At 38.6% G+C, this 16,504-nt stretch overlaps 1 protein-coding gene across 6 annotated transcripts in view; it reads right to left on the bottom strand.

Annotated features, from left to right (window-relative positions):
* ITSN1 (intersectin 1) overlaps window positions 1-16,504 on the bottom strand; it is a 136,610-nt gene that overhangs the window by 119,885 nt on the left and 221 nt on the right. For 2 of the 6 annotated variants that reach the window (XM_055702616.1, XM_055702619.1), the window contains exon 1: window positions 16,241-16,421. The exons of 1 other annotated variant lie outside the window; for it this stretch is intronic. The gene's annotated coding sequence lies outside the window, so the exon portion shown is untranslated. Of the gene's footprint in view, window positions 1-16,240; window positions 16,422-16,504 lie in introns of those variants that run through there. 3 more of the 6 variants (XM_055702620.1, XM_055702621.1, XM_055702618.1) reach the window with 2 other exon arrangements.

Genomic DNA, 16,504 nt, shown 5'->3' with positions numbered 1-16,504 from the left:
AGTGAAATCCTGGGACTAAGTCAAGAAATTTGTATCATCCTCACTAAAATTAGAATCCCATGCCTAAAATCTAAGTCTATAAAGAGGAAATAACCACACTAAAAAATGTAATCTGTAGTGTTTGTTACATAATTACAAAGGCTATGAAGCTGTCTACTTTCTCTCAATTTTTAATCTTGTCATCAGTAACACCATAAAAGAAATTACAGAATGTTATTTCCCATGCTTTGTTAACAACTACAGCTCAAGCTCCTGAAAAACTGATTTAACTTGTGCATCTTCAGCATATTATTCTCTCTTATGGTTTCAAGATTGATAATATGAAAGACACACACTGATAGCAACCAATATACTGGTATGTCTCCCAAACAAACAAAAAAAAAAAAACCCACCCAAAAACACTAGTCCTTGAGCTCAACCACAAGACAGCTCCTTCCTTTCTACGCTGATTTCAAGTTCAGGATAAAGCATGCAGCTGAAGCTCAGAAAGATTCTCAAATAAACAGCTCACATAAAATATACGTGTGCACACATGCAGTAAGGTTGAAAAAACATTTTATTATATATAACAGAAGGGACGTTCTACATATGCTACCATGCATACTGGAAATATTTTAGTGAATTAGTTCTCCTGATGCAAAGGGACATTTCTTACTTGCAACAGTTTTAATCTTTCTCAAATTTTAAAAAGTAGATTTAAGAAATTCTTCTGCCTTTTAAAATGGTACGTTTTTTATACTCTGGCTGACCAGTTTTCAAGTCCTGTTTTTAAAATAGGAGTCCTCCCATTTTAAAATGGGACTTTGCATAGAGGATTCTAGTTTTTTCTAGCTGTTTAGGTGACTGTAATCTACTAATCTAATTTGACTAAGCAGTTCTCATAAGTCACTTGGTTTCCAGCCCAGAGAATACAGTATCCATGGCAAACATATGTCATACCTAATCCAGTTATCACTTCTCACAAATTGAAAACAGTACCCTAATAACATTTCTTCTAAAAAATATATTAAGTAACATTAGTTTTTCAAGATTCTCTACTTTTTGGTCATTCAAACAGGCACTTAGTATTCATCTATTCTAAAACAATATTGCTAGGTACCAAAAACAGCTTAGAGAAAGGGGAACCTCTTTGTATTGTAAGAACAGGAACCCACCTCACTAACAGGACCACATCTGCAGGTCGTGAATCAGGTTTACATGTCTGTGTATATATATATACACACACACATATGGGAAGAAATAGCAGAAATCTGTAGTTTAAAATTACAAATGAGATTTATTTTTCATTACAAATACATTAACATACCTTCATGCAAGTATGATAGATATGAAAAGTTTGTAGAATTTATAGCACAGGAGAAACACAAGCTTGCACAGTTTATAGCTCACACTTGCAGTACAGGATTAAAACCTGACAGCTAAAATGATTACAGTCTCCATTCATTCAACCTGCTCCAGAAGCTACAGCAACTTTTAGGGTGCTTTCACTCTTGAATCAGGAATACTTTATTTCTCCATCTGGCTTGTTAAAAATAGGGGCAAGTTTACCTTGAAAACTGAGTCTTATGACTCCAACAGAAGATAGCTTGAGGGCCATTTTCTGCAGCAGAGATATCATCAGAAGAGGCTTGGGGACAGCTGTGAAGGAAGCTTGAAAGAGCAGAGGCTAGCATAATTGGCAGTACATTCAGCAGTAATTTTTCAGCTCACACTGGCTGGCTGCAGTACAGCACAGCATACTCTTATGAGTTGGCAACTAACAAGATTTTAAAAATAAACTTTGGATTCTAAAAATACATTTCTGATTATTTACCTTCTAAGTTAAGACCTGAAAAAGAAAATTGCCAGTATAATGAAGCATCTACTTCACCAATCATTACAGCTAATAAGTTACCTTCTAAAACGGCAAGCAAGATTTTCTTGTAGTCACTTGTCTGTAGGAAAAGTGTAGGCTAAAGGTGTTTTACATTAAAAATTAAGTTGTCAATATTTCAGCTACTCAAAAACCTAATACTAAAGCACTTACAATGAAACCATCAGACAAAAAAAAAAGCACCTTTCTCAAAAATTCAACAGTCTAGTTTTCTGAAAAATATACATGGCATTTACTGGCACTTGAAATGAAAGGCAAAAGACAAAATGAATTTATTGGAAAGAAGATTTGGTTACCTGCAGGGGAAAGAATCTGAACTTTTGCCTCAATATTAGCTTGTCCCCCTTGGGGAAAGATAAAGGTAGTAATACTCAACTATTATTTGGCATCAGAACAATGAATACATGTCTAATCAAGAACCAGTGGAGGCACTAAATATGCCAAGTATGATATACAGCATTTTCTATTAGGCATGTTCAGTTCCGAAGTTGTAAACAGTCTTAAGAGGTACTGTGAAGCAGTAAATTATAATAAGTGTGGGACACAGCAAGAGTAAGATTGTTAAATTAATTTCCTCTGAAAACCCAGTGACAATAACTAATTTTCCTAAAGCTACAGTACTCTTTTCCATCACTTTTAAAGCTTACAGAGCACCACTAGCATAAATCTGATATGTAAGTCAATTCAACTTTACTTTCTCACATCAATAAGCAATAAAGTACCCATTAGAGATAGGATTACATGAACATGCCTCAGTTCTCATCTGTTTAAATACTGCTGCTGACAGTTCCAGAACCCAAGTACTCAAAGTACTCTTTCAGTGTACAGCTGTTTTAGTGCAACTTCTAAGCAGGAAATCCCAAATTATGCAAGAAAAAATTCCAGTAAAAAAATGCCAGTTCATATGCTTAAAGGAGAAAAAAGCAGCAAGTAATCCTCAATAAAGCCCGCCAGCAAGCATTGCCAAGAGATGCACTGACATTCTAGACTGAACAAGCCATTTACTCACACACTTTTCTTTTTCCTTTATATTTTTAATTCTCCAGCAATGTCCACAAGAACTGTTTCAAGCTACAGGAGTTCTACCATATAGCAACAGTTCATGTTCTTACGTCAAGACCTGCTGAAAAATCTCACTAATTATTTTGACTACTGGTTCTTAAATGCCAAATACATGATGACAATTGAGAGAATAACACAAGTACCTGCAACACACATTTGTCTATGGCTCATTTAATCACTGCTTTTACAGCTGAAAATTGGAATGCTTGAGAAGTAGGGAGAAAGAAAAAAAAACAAAACAAACAAACCAGCACCTCCAGTTCCTTTGAGATGCTAAAAAAAAAAAGAAAGAATTTTGAATTAGGCCCAGCAGAAAAATCAGCATCTTCCAACCCTGCAATCATTACTTTCACCTTTTGAAAAGTTCCTCTTGGTTTAACAGCCCAAAAATGAAGTCTTAACAGAGGCCTCAAGAAATCTGATTGCCAGCAGCCGGTACATTGTCAAAGCATGCAGTGTTAAAATCCCCAAGAGAACTGAAGGTACCAGTTGGAAGAATAAAGTTGAAGTTAAGGCAAAGAAACTGGGTAACAGTGCAAACATTGAAGACTAACAAGAAAATGTAATACCTCAGGACAATGGGTACTATTTACTTGTCAGGAAATACTATGAAGAAACCTACCATCTAACAGCAATGGAAGAGGGAGGAAAACTTTCTTGAAACACAGACTGGTATGTCAGAACTAAAGCTAGAAATGACAGCTAGTGGCTGACATCAGGCTACACAAACAGAGTAGTAAGTTTTCTGTTCCCCTATACTAACATACTTCAAATTTTGGGTAGTCTTCCATGGGTCTTTCCATGAAATTAATTTCCTTTCTGACAAGAAAGCTATCAGACCACTTCCTGAACTAAAACATTTAGAATACTAAGACAGAACTAAACATACCTGCCTGGCCACACAAACAATATACAGGCATTAGAACCATACACATGGCTTACATCCTTGAGAGAAGGCCATTCTTAAAAAAATTCGAAAGGGATAATAGACGAAGTGCATGAACCACCCTGATCATAGCCTATGTTTCAGGATTATTTATTTCTGAATAATAAAAAAGATTTTATTATATAGGCAAATCCTTAAGATTTCATCTTCTAGAGGACTACATATGGCAATTCAATTGAACCCTGGAAAAGGTTCTCTCTGTAACAGGAGAATTCATCTGCTTTGGAAAACAGCAGTATCAGAGCATCAAGTCCCAGCGACATGCCTAAATCATTTGTGAATTATGCACTATGAAGAAAAAAAGCCAAAACCCAAAAACCCAAAGGGTGGGGGATCCTAGCTGTTCCAAGTGGTATCTAACGGTTGCAAGAGAGATCCAATTTTGTTACTGGTTTAGTGCAAAGTGTTGCAGACCTATAACAGACTCAGTTAAACCTCATTTTTAAATGCTTATGTCTAGCTTGGTGTACCAACTGAACTGATGCACAAAGATACAAGGGGGAAAAAAAATGAGCCATAGCATTAAAATGCTACAGCCTGGCCAAGAATATGAGTAACCTGATACACAGTGCCAGAGGTCACAGCATCCACCAACAGCACTGTTCATGCAAACCATTGAAAAACAGTAATAAAGTAGTCCTACAAAGAGGCACTAAGCCAGCATCATCCCAAGAGAAAGAACACATTTTTTCAGTTACCTTGCCAATAACCTCCGCACTGTATCCAACCCCCTAAACATTAAAATCTGGAAGAGATAATGATTCTATAGCAACCAGCTGCTGAGATATTTTTCAAACAGAATGAACTGAATACAACTGCCAGATACTTTCCCAACAAATTTAACCTGTTCCTAGTGGGAGGAGAAATGTATGTTCACTGCTGTGATTCAAGACACAGTGCAAGTCTGAGGTCATAACAAAACTAGGACAATTTAAAACAAATCAGATAACCAAGAACAGGTAAATAGACACACACACACAAATTGTAGGTATGTAAGTTGCTGTTACCATCACTCTTTAAAAAGCATCTCCTCTGAAGTAGCACTTCTGTGAGACTTTTTTCCACACTGGTTACTCCCATCACCACATGACTATCAGACCAACTTTATTAATACTTCTATGTCCCCTGTAAGAGTCTATTAAGAAATCTTCTGGAGATTCAAAAGTCACATGAACATGTCAGCTCCACAGTGGTAGTTGCGCATATAAGTAATCTGGATTCTGTAAGCTCTCAAAAGAAAGCAGTAATTTGGTTGTGTCTTTGTTTAGATGCAAACACTCCTGCTGTAAGTTTCCTGATGTGCCTATCTATAACAAGGTTCAATCTCCCTAGTGTATGCCTATAAGCACATCAGCTAAAGCATTTTTATTAGCAAAACAAGAATGAGAGACCACGAGAATTCAAAAGCATTGTTTCCCTTATCCCATATACAAGACACAGGAAACGTCTAGGTAATCTGCAAAAATAACTAAGAAAGATCTAGCCTAATATTAAGTTTATATACATTGTCCCAAAGTGCGTATACTCCAGAAGACTTATTTTAGAGGTCTACAAACCAAAAGAAAGGTGGAAGCCACCTAACTAGATAACCTGTCTGTTTCTTTTCATCGCAATAGGGCTTTGTTTCTACCTAAATCTTCATAGAACAAAGTCTTTAATCTTTAATGAGAGACAAAGCCAAGCTAATACAAGATGGAATTATTGGTAATTATATGCATCTGGTTCCATAACATAGTACAGGGATAACAAATGAACTCAGCAGGCAGATACAATACCTTAGTTAAGACAGGATCCCATTTTTCCTCTTCGGCTAATTTTGTTAACCTAGTGTTTTTCCATCTCTCTTTCCCAGCTGTAGAGCATGTCTGCTTACTTCAGAAAAGTACCTGAGGACTACCAGAAAAGCCAAGGGTTTCCTATTGTTCATGGCCTTGTACAGAACTGGAAATTGATGCTACCACCCTAAAAATGAGAATCGAACCAAACTAAGTTTGGAAATCTGCATACTGGTGTACCCTGGCTATTTCTAGCCCTCTGCCCTTTTCTTGCCCTTTATTTTCACTGTCTTTTTAAACCTTTCTAGCTAAAAAGTATCTCAGGTGGAGAGCAATTGCAAGCATTGTTCTCTTTGGAGGATTCAATTAACTGGTTTTGTTGTTGTTTAGTTTATTATTTTTCCCCCTCCCCTTTTTTTTTTTTCCTTTTTGAAGCTGGGAAAGAATAATAAAGCATATAAAAGGAAATGAAATTTCACAATAATTTCAATATGTGGTCTTCCTAGGTTTCATTTCAGAGCACAAAGTTTAGTAAAGTCAACGTTCTTGATTTGTTCTTGCAGGTTTTTGACAGTTTGTGTTGTTTGTTGTTTTTGTTGGTTTTTTTTTTTTAAAAAAAAAAAAAAGACTACATTTCTGTCACTGTTTTGAACTTCCCAAGCAGAATGCCTAATTTTGATTTTGAAGATGACCATTTAAGAGATTCAGCATGACTATATTCCCTACATACACTCCGGAAAGCTATTTTAATCTAGTTGTTGCCCTGCCCCAGCTAGCCTGTACTTTGCTTTTCCTAACTAAACCCAGGTGGTTTAATTCAGGACTGCATCAAGGTAAGCCAAGAAAAGCAGGAACTTGGCATTGCCATAACAAATTCCAGAAACTAGGAATTAAGCAGCTCCAGCAGGGAATCCCCTTTTCCTTGGAGCTACAGTGTAACATTTTCCTGCTTGAAGCATGTAAAGCAGGAAAAAAAAATGCAAAATTATTTCTGAAGCTTCATATGCTTGCTGGTTACAGAAACTGTATCATCTATCAAAACCACCAAAGGAAGAATCCTCCCTCTTATACAAAAGTCCTTAAAATTCCACAACACACAATAGGCAGAAGGTTTATTATTCCGCTATCAATGGAGCCTACCGAGTATCCAGAAACAACTACCAGCTGAAAAGACTACAGTCTTTCAGTCTGCTGAAATTTCAGCTAACATGTCATCCCTGGAATACGTTCAATTCCTCAAGCCAACAACTAGTAAGAGCCAAGATGCAGAAAGGTCACAGCTCCATTTCTCTTATCCTTGCCTCCAAGCAAGTGGTGAGACCAGGAAGGAAAAAAGAAAAATGATTCTACATATTCCTACCCTTTTTAGTCCCACAATTCTCCTTTCCCAGTAAGGACTCCAAGGTCTGTATCAAGAAACAAGCAGGAGCAGAGTGAAACCAGCATAGATCCTACCAGTTTGTCACCTGCCCATAAAATTCTGAAATCTCATATTGAAACCTAAAGTTTTATGCTGTAGTTTGACAAAGAAGCAAGCAACAACGTAAACAATGGTGCCTAAATACCCAGAGATACCATAACACATCAAAATTAGTCTTTGCTGTCCAAAGACCTTACCCAAATTAAGAGTTAGACTCCATAGGATCATGTGATGTTCAAATCGGAAAGGCTTGCCTTCTTTCTTTTGAAGAAAGGCCTTTCAAGTATTTTCAAACTTTTCTATTTTTCTCCCACAACACCAGTAGCTCTAATCTGGGGGCATTAAGATGTTCTGATACTAAAACAGCTAGTCTCAGATGCACACACCCCCAAAAAAATACTATGCTGCTTTTGTTAAACCAATATTCCTTTATTTCTTTCTTACTCACACAGCATGTCAAATACTACCACTTGGTTCTGGACAACAGGCTTCCAATGCAAATTTAGGTTTCAAATTCCATTTAACTGCCCGTACAAATGCTATCACTAACTAGTCCACAGTCTTCACCAGGATCTTCCCAATAACATCACATGAAAAGTCTTAGGTAACACAAAGAAATTAAAATAAAACTTTGCCAGATTTCCTAAGAGAGAGGAAGAATAGTAATGGGCACCAAACCATCAAGATCTTACATAAGTCTGTAGAACACATCCGGTAAGTTTGGAGAGGCTTTGGTTGTGGGTTTTTTAGTTAGAAGACAGTTTTACTTAGGGACATTTCTGGGTTATTATGTAAATACTGATGGGTTTGTTTGTAAGTTCTAAAATAACAGCAGGTTAAACCATTCAGGTTAAACTCACCCAACTAGTTAATACAAATAAGCTAATTTTTTAAAAGTCATACAATAGCATGTCAGCAGTTCAGAATAGCATTGAGTACTTGACTCAAAAGGATGCATCTTCTTTGCTCCTTCCAAAAAAAAAAAAACCAACCACAAACCAAAATTATTTTGTTTGCATCATCTATAGAGAACACACATTTTAAGCAATCCCTTCAGATTTAGATGTTGAGTTTAAATAGTAGCACCAAATGTACATTTGCAACACATTTAAGGAATCAATCCATTGCTGCATTTGACATGTTAAAATCAGCACTGTATCTGGAGTATTTCATATTTGTTTCACAATAGTGGATTCCAGTTATTGTGCAGAGCTATGGGACTTAACAGTTCATCTATAACTTCTGATTTTGCAAAAATGATGACTAATTAATCAAAAAAGCATGGAACTGTTAAAATGAAAATGCTATACAAGCCTCAACAACATTCAGATTAATCTGATAAGAACTTGATAATGAAGCATGTTCTGAGCAGGGATAACACCCTCAGCAGCTTCCTATCAGCAAGCCTGGTTCAGAGACCATAATGGCCCAATAGTGGGAGGAACCCACTATTAGAGTGGGAGGATACAACTATTTTAGTTCCACATCAACTAAAGATCTCTTCAGAAGAAGTCCAATATCAGCCTCTTTGTACAACTAATGCCATCTGAAGGACTCTTGGCAAACAGGAATTTTGAACATTAAGACAGACATACTGATAAGCCAATGTCTCCTGACCTCAGCCAGTTAGAGCTTATCAGTAATGCCAATGTTACAGCTAGGCAAGTGCTACACCACACAAAAAAATGAAATGCATTTGCCTTTTTCCTCTGGCCACTCAGCACAGTTTGGCAATATTTCCTTGAAGCAGTATCACTTTTCAGCAGACATGATCTACAAGACAAACTTAATTTCTATCATATTTCTTAAAATTAGCATATTATGTTCAACAGTAGGTTGGTATTTGTTCTTTTACAAGCTTATTAGATTGCTTACTATTTTAACACTTCTATGTTTTGACGTCTTCCTCTGACTTTAGAGTTTTACAAACCAGAATTAAAAAGAGACAACTATAAGGAATAGTTGGAAAAGAATGGGGGAGAACCTTGTTACGTGTCTGGTTTTTAAAGTTAGTATTTGCCCAAACACCTACAGCAACTGAAATCCACACAACTTCATTGTACCAAAAAAGTCTTCCTTCTCATTGTTTATTATGCTATTCTGCAATTTGAGCATACACTGAAGAACAGAGGTATTAAAATGGAATGCTGCTTTGTGAGAAAATTTTAAAAGTATTTCAGGCAGCTCTACAAACTCTTTCCAGTAGTTTATTTTACAGTCTTTCCTTGCTGGGATTGGTTCTTACAAACATCAATGGAACAAAATCAATTAATATCAAAAAACAAAGCTTAAGTAGGAAAGAACACCTGCCACCCTTCAGATACTACTGACATATATAGGCCCATTAAAGTGAAAAAAACCAACCCAGATATAAGAGAGAAAAAAGAAGAAAAAAAGAATAGATAAGAAGAATGTTGACTGGTGAAAGCAAGGAGCTAGGAAAGCAAACATCGCAGCAGCACAGGTATAGCAGGTGCACAGAAGGACCAGACCAGAGAACTGTTACCTAAAAAAAACCAATTACACTGGATGCCCATGCAAAAACAAATAAAAACCCCAAATTTGAATATCACAGGAGTCTACCTGTCTGCCTGAGAAAACCAGAGCGCCAAGTTTATCCAACTGGGACTCACACGTGATTCAAAGAAAAAAAAAGTCAGTATTTTGTTCAAGAAATCAAACTATTACGCCATCCCCTTTGGTAATGGCCAAACTACTGACATTTTATTACAAAACAGAACTCTGAAGTTGTCAGCTTTCGTTTATGATTCTCTGTAAGAAAGAAAGAAATCTTACTTCCCAAAAATATCCTGAAGATTTATGGAAGCTATTAGAACCTTAGACTGGGTAATTGAGCTTCTGTCAATCTCCTCACCACAAACACAGGAATCCATCTGTACACAGCTGAAGGCCGCATGCTTGCAGGGAACTCTTCACAGGTGCATCTATATATTGCAACAGATTCTCTTCAACTGCCAGCTTTGTATGAGCACAAGCTCATGTTCATACAGAATAGCTTGCAGGATGAGGGCTTAACAATGTGAAGCTAATATCTAAATATTGTGTAACATAACTGCAACTAGGATCTGTTCAGCCTTTCTCATCTTTGGCTGCAAGACTGGCAGAAAAGATAACACTGAAGTTTTGACCAATCCTGCCATGACCTATCAAAAAACTTACTTTAAAAAACTTACAATATTATACCTCACAGTTTACAGGGCAGTCCATATTCCTGTGCTTGTGAATTTGAAATTGTAATACATAGCTAGGAAACATGAAAATATATTTTTACAGTTACTAATAAGAGACTTTTTTTATTTAAACACCTCAAAACACTAAATTAGCTCAATCGTATCTTCAGTTTTCAGATCAAGCATATGAACAGCTAACATACAAGCACTAAGTTTCCAAAACCCAACTATAAGTGTTAAGTTATACCATAATATGAAGACAGCCATCACTGATAAGCATCCAAGTGTCCTTGTATAAATTCACCTTGACCTTTGAAAGTTAAGCATTCAGCTGACTTTACACAGTTTCTTCAGCTAAATGGGCATCCAAGACTGTTCTATTCTGTATGGACATACAGTTGAATTACCTTCATAGCAGTCAATACTGAATTTCTCCTTTACAGTTCAACTGACAGGGCAACTAACAAAAAGTTAATGTATACTTCCCAGGATAAGCATTATTTAGAAAACAATAGATACCTTTGTTTCTTTTAGCCCCAAGATGGGTGGTTGCTCTTTCTTAAACTTACAACTAGACATAATTTTATTATTTTTCTCATATACTGTTTCTAGGTATTCACTGACAGACTTAAAAGTACTATCAGAAATTAATAAAAGTTCTTTTTTCTCCAATGCAACTCTAACATGGGTACCTTTGGATCTTAGCAGGCTTTCAGAATCACAGAAGGAATGCAACAATTCAATTAGCATATCTGCTACCATTGACAAACCTTTGTAACATGTTGTAAAACTGTAACTGATTTACAGGTTTTGATACATTTAATGTATCATTTAAGACTTAGCATGCGGTCTTTACCTCAAAATCTTAACAAGGTTCTACACATGGTTTTGCCCTTGCTTTGTGATCAGAGACAAGGAAAACTGCCTGCCGATAAGCTATTACAGTGGTGGTCCTCAAATCCTAATAAAACTATCAGCACAGAAACTCTGGCTGTCAGATTTGAGAAACTGGAAAACTGTTTTCTATGTTACTTGCCACTCAGTATCTTCAGTAAGTGCTCACAAATACAGCTTTAATTTTAATGCAGAGATGTTTATTTTAGTCCTTTAAGTCTTAAAAATTATGTTGAAGTTATCTGTGGGTAGTTAATACAGTGAAGGTAATTTTGTTATGCCTAACACACTGTTGAGTAAAAACTTAAATAAAACTAAATCACAACACTAAACAGTCAGAAATTGACTGCTTCATCCTCTAAAAAGTGTAGGACCAGAACAAAAAGATAAAAACTGTGGTTAACTATCAAGTATGTTGGGAAATCCAGACTACCTGGTCACAGCACATGCGATTCCAGCTGTAAGTTTCTACTATGAAGTATATATTCCATCAAAAACTTGACTTCCCACTGTTTTATTCTCAGTTGTAAAATGTGGGAATTACTTTTGTAATCTTTAGAATCATCTTTAGAAAGTATGGCTAAAAGATAAGCAGACCAGTAAACTGGTCCAAAGATACTATTTTAGATTTATTGTGTGTGGTTTGAGTTAGAAATATTCTAAATGCTGTAAACAAGTCCTCACATATACCTCAAGGTCACGGGCCATGGGTATATTTAATTGTTGTAAATATTATTTACAGTTAAGTATGGAAGTACAGAAAGCAATGTACTACACAAAGGAGTTTCGCTATGAGTCCTCCAAAGAAGTCCCAATCGCTTCGGGTGGCTCACCAGGAACCCCCTCTCAGAAACCATGTATTTAAACCCACGTGTTATGTGCATTTTGGAAGTATATTAACAACTATTACTACAAACCGTGCATTTATGTGAAGCAATGTAAAATGTATCTTGAAATGATGCGAAGATAAACCACTGTCCAGTCACTTACAGTAGATCAGTCATCCTCAGGTCTAGATCCTTAAAAGATATTTAGGTAAAGAAACCCCATGGAAATTAGGATCTACCCATCAAAATGCAAAGGAAAACCTGAACTCTTGAGACAACAGGTCTTCACTGAAATTATTTTAATAATTTAATAATTAAATATTTTAATAGTATTACTAGGGCTTGCTATAATATTAGCACTGGTATATTTATCTATAATACTAGAACATACCATCAAGCCCATGATTTTCAAGGATTGCCATCACGCAAAAACTTAACTCTTGGAAGTTCGTAATATTTAGACTTCAACTGTCAAAACTGTGGTTACCACAGATATCCTGTGGGCACAACCAACTATGTGAGACAGAATGGGGGGAGATCGAGAACTGCTGCGAAAGATAAATATACAGCAGAGATTTAGGTTTCAGGAAATGAATTGTATTTCAAAACTCTAGACACGCATTTTACAAACACAACACTTGTGAAAAGCTGACCCTACAGAGAAAAGGAAAGATGACCCCTGAAGCAATCCTAGCATTAAGCCAATTACCTTAGAAACAGCGCATGAAAAAGATAATATCCAACATATGTAAATTAATACATTTAATAAGAGAAAACCAAACCAAGTATGTACTACGTCATTTAGTTTTTCTGCGTTTTGACTGATTGCACTGAAGGGAGTGTTGTAAAAATGCATCTTTTGCATCAGAAATTTAAAAAAACCCAAAACTTTCTTCCTGGGGAAGACAGAGGATACCTCTCTTGACTTCTCCCCACACAAAATTATTTAATGTCCTTACATTTTCTATTAATCCTCTGAAACTGAAGTAGACAAATTCCAGTTTCAGTTGTAGAAAAGCATTAAAGATAAGTAATTAGAAACTAACCTCTCCTATACAAATGATGCATGGACTATCAAGAACTTGACCACCTCTATCGCTTGCTCACATACAGTGCTAGGGATTTGTTCTAGACACGTGGATTAACTAGACATCTAAACGTACACTCCAAAACTATACAATTTTTGTTTTGTTGTATGAAGGATTGGCAAATACAGTTATGAATACTGCAATCTGCAATTAAAATACCAAGACATACCTACAACAAAATGACACCCAAAAATAATCAGTGGAACCCGTTACATTTTTTTTTCAATTTTAGAAAGTGTACTCTTAAAGACAGGGTAAATACTTTTGCCATATATCATACAGAAATGTTAGCACCTCACAGTAAGGTTTTGTGTTCACAAGTAATCTATCATTAGATCTCAGACTGGACCAAATTTCTAATTGTCTACCACACCACCCAATTTCATGCTATGCAAGTAAAAACAAAACCAACTTACTGTGTAGGGGGCATTTCAAGTTCAGCAGCTGTATTAAATACAATAGCAACAAGCATTCAAAGTTTCTAGCAGATAACAGTAGCAGAAGCAATCTTTGTTTATTTTTACAGTAAAAAATAAAAATAAAGATCTGACCTCTTTGGCTCCATGCTTGTTAACTACCGAGCCATCCCCACCTGAAACATGTACTACATACAAATCAGTCTGGCTATGTTTTATTCTACTCTATTACTAAAGACAGTACAAAGAAATGTTCATAGCTGGTAACTCCCCATGACCACCTTCTCCCCACTCCTCAAGCCATTGTTCACATTTTCCTTAACTTTTTTATTTTCCCTTTTATTCTACAAATAGCTTATATTCCTATTTTCCCTGGTGCTATCGTACTGAAAACTAAAATTACAATCCATGATTACAGTATAAAGATGGACCTGAAAAGGCTATACAACATCATAATTTAGAATTATTTAATTGCTAGATTCACATTCTTTCCTGAATCCAAATCTATCCTAATTGCATGATTAGAGGTATTAAGGAAAGGGCACATAGACTTTCCACCAAACAGCTAACAGCAGCAAGAAACAGAGCAGGCACTTCAGGTCATTAGCTTATTTTGAGATACCAATTCTTATTTTGCTCTAAGTAGTTATTTCACTGAACCAGGATATGAACGAAAATTATCAAGAAAACACAGCTACCCTGAAAAGGATCTTATCTGGAACGAAAGACAGAAGGATATTATAGAGAGAACACCAGAACTCGAAGAATTAAGCATGGTTTGTCAAGCAGCAAGTGCAAAGAGAAGCCTGCTCAGCTCAAATGAAGTTCGAGCTTAATACACTGAAGAAACTGTTCAGAAACAGTTCATCTGTACGAAACATGACCCCTGTAAAGCTGCCAAAATCACTGAGAGCATACAAGTACTAATCACGCAAGCTAAAATGGCTCAAGCTGCTTTGACTTACATGTACGCCTAATGCCTAGATGACTACATATCCTAAATTATAAGTTAACAAAAAGAATGCATCTGTTTTCTTTACCTGTACTTCTGTATGTAATCAATACACCTCATCATCATCCACAAGGAAGTACACCCCCTACTCCTGTACTTGGAAATCTGAATACAGCTGACATACAAGACTCCTCCTTCCATACCTCACTCGCTCAAGCAGGGCTTTGGAGATGCAATGTGAGCATTTTAAACAGACATAATTCAGTAATCAATTAATTGGTATGTTATCAAGTGTACTGTATAAAAATATCACCAGGTTGTATTCATTGAGGGAAGTTACTGGTTACTAGAACAAAAAGGCAAAAGAAAGAAAGGTTGTCAAAGACAGCATGAAGTAACACTGCAGTCTACACTCTCCAGAGTCATCAGTATCTAAAATATAATTTTGCTTTTTGATTTAGGAAAAAAATAACTGACTTCAAATATTTTGTTAAAATACATAGGTTATTACCTTAAATAATTACTGCCATACAAGCTCAAAACAAAAAGCATACTTTAGAACTGGGCGGTGGGAAGGGGTGGAGGAAAACAGTGTTTCTTGCTTTACTGAGTACCACACCATCACATCGGGAATGCTAGTTATTTTCCTAACAAAAATTATTTACTAACAATATCCTTTAATGTACTATGCAAGTGCTTTCCCTATCATGACATCCATGCCCCACAGAAAGGTAGAGCTGACAGAAAATACTGTTTTCTAAAAGCAAAACCCACATTTTTTTCAAAATAATGAAGCAGCTGGATCGAACCAGAACAAAAGATGTCCACAGGAAATATTATCCACAAAGTTGTCTGCTAATCCGAGGCAAACAGAAACGAAGGGACAAAAAACTGACCATATACCGGTTTCCTTTCCCTGACGCCCTGACAACATTCCCTCGTTCAATTGGTCGTGTGCCCTTTCCAAGCCGTCAGGGATAGCATTCCTACTTCCCTTCGCACTAGGGCGGACCGTACGCGTCGAAGGGGCAGGGAGCACAGAGGACGGAGGCGGCAGGAATAATCGTTATTTAACACAGTAAAGAGAAACCCGCTACCCGCAGCCGCACAACCCACCCCCTGCATTCCACGTCCGAGATCCCCCGGAGGACACGGGCGGCCGGGACACGGCTCCCCCCGGGAGCGATGGCTGTCTTGTGACGGCGGGGGCTGTGCCATCGCCGAGCCAGCGCACACGAAGCGGGGCGCTCCCCCCGCCGCATTGCCCCGCTTTCCTCTACCCACAAAACCGTAGCTGCGAAAACGGCATCGGCCAAAACCACCCTGGTGAGGTGCCAATAAACATTAAAAAGAATAATAGTGTAAAAAAAGCCCAGCCCGAGGAAGGCAAGCAGCGGCGCCCGCCCCGGCGCGCAGCAGCCGGCGTGCACACACAGCCGGCCGGGGCCGGACCCGCACAGGGGGCGCATCCCGTGGGCGCCCGCCTCACGGCTCCGCGCCCACCCCCGGGCCGCCCACACCGGCGACGACCACGGCTGCTGGGGCAGACGAGGATGAGCCGGGCGCCTCGCTCCGTGCTGGGCACCCGGCGCCTGTCAGCGGGCCCGGGTACCGGGACACGCCCGGCCCCCGGTACCGCGCGGAGGCGGGGGGCGGCCGAGGGAGCGCGGGGCAGAGGCGCCGCCGCTCCACCGCAGATGCCCGCCGGGCGCCGCTGGCCTGGGGTGAACCGTCGCCCCTCCCAGTGAGGGTCCCCCGCCTCCCTCCCGCCCGCTCCCGCCGCCGGCGGGCTGTACCTCATATCTGCGCGGGCCGGGGGGCCCTACTCACACCCATGGCGACGGCGGCGGGGATGGAGGAGCCGGAGCGGCGTCCGCCACCGCCTCCCCCAGACGCACCATCCCCTCCCGCTGCCTCCTCAGCCACCGTCTGGCGGGCGGCGGGGGGGGAGGAGCCCTGGCTCGCGCTTGCCCTCACAGCCGCCGTACTGACGCGCGCGGCCGCGGCCCCCCTCCCGCCCCCCGCGCGACGGGCAGACGTGTGCCGCCAATCAGAGGCCA

This window comes from Falco cherrug, chromosome 2 (genome assembly GCF_023634085.1).
Source record: "Falco cherrug isolate bFalChe1 chromosome 2, bFalChe1.pri, whole genome shotgun sequence".
In the NCBI taxonomy this organism is placed as follows: Eukaryota; Metazoa; Chordata; class Aves; order Falconiformes; family Falconidae; genus Falco; species Falco cherrug.
Note: the sequence above shows the minus strand (reverse complement) of the source record. Positions and strands in the feature narration are given on the sequence as shown.